Source organism: Mus pahari, chromosome 4 (assembly GCF_900095145.1).
Source record: "Mus pahari chromosome 4, PAHARI_EIJ_v1.1, whole genome shotgun sequence".
Taxonomy (NCBI): domain Eukaryota; kingdom Metazoa; phylum Chordata; class Mammalia; order Rodentia; family Muridae; genus Mus; species Mus pahari.
This window is the reverse complement of record NC_034593.1, coordinates 91,847,949-91,849,043: the sequence shown is the minus strand read 5'-3', so window position 1 is coordinate 91,849,043 and position 1,095 is coordinate 91,847,949.

Sequence of the window (1,095 nt, the reverse complement as noted above, 5' to 3'; positions counted from 1 at the left end):
TCCTTCCTATGATCCAGTTGGATCCAATCCTTTTTGGTTTGGGAAGTAATGCTTTTCTGAATGTTCTGGTTTCTACCCCCATCACAGGAGGGCAGGCTTACTCCATGAGTAGAACAGAGACACACGACCCCTGATTGTTTGACCTTTTGAGATGTTAGGATTGAGAGTTGGGCTCGAATGACTAGAACCAAAACATCTCTTAGTTTTTCATCGACATCTTGCTTACTGGCTTCAGAGGCCACTGTGACCCTTGCTTCTCTTGCCCCTGGGTTCAACCATACCTGTGCACTCATCACCAGGCCTTCTGTGGATGTTTGCTTGTTTGTTTGTTTTGCTTGACTATAAACTCTTCCTTCTATAAGATCTCTCTCTCTCTCTCTCTCTCTCTCTCTGCCTGACCACTCAGCGGGGCTTCCAGTTGGAAGTCAATGGTTACCTAATGAGTGAATTCTGCCCCCATGTTCTGAGACCATTGCTTGCCTGTATCTTTACACTCTTATCTAGCTATGAGAAGGAATTTAACATCAAAATCCTTCTAGGAAATATGTCCCTATTCGCCTTAATATAGGCTTCAAAGAGAAGATATTTTAGCCCTGGCTAGAATTGGTAAACACTGTGGACTACCACTGAAGGCCTACTCGGAATCTTTGACCCAGCAAGATACATGACATTATGAGACAGCAACTGTGTGAGGTGTAGGAGGACCACCTGCAAGGAGACATTCCAAGCAACCATGTTTCCTATGACTGGCAGCCAAGAGAAAGCTGAAGTGTCCTTTTTCAGAGAAGGAATCACCCATGCCTACAAAGAATGTCTCCTTCTGTCGTCTTTCAGGCAGTCTGGAAAAGACCTCATGTGGCACTGTTCCACTCATGGAGTAAGTAATTGACCACTGAATACCATGAGTACATTAAAGACAGACAGGGAAGACAGGTGGTGGAGGGAGATGAATGTCTTAGTCAGGGTTTCTATTCCTGCACAAACATCATGACCAAGAAGTTGGGGAGGAAAGGGTTTATTCGGCTTACATTTCCATACTGCTGTTAATCACCAAAGGATGCAGGACTGGAACTCAAGCAGGTCAGAAAGCAGGAG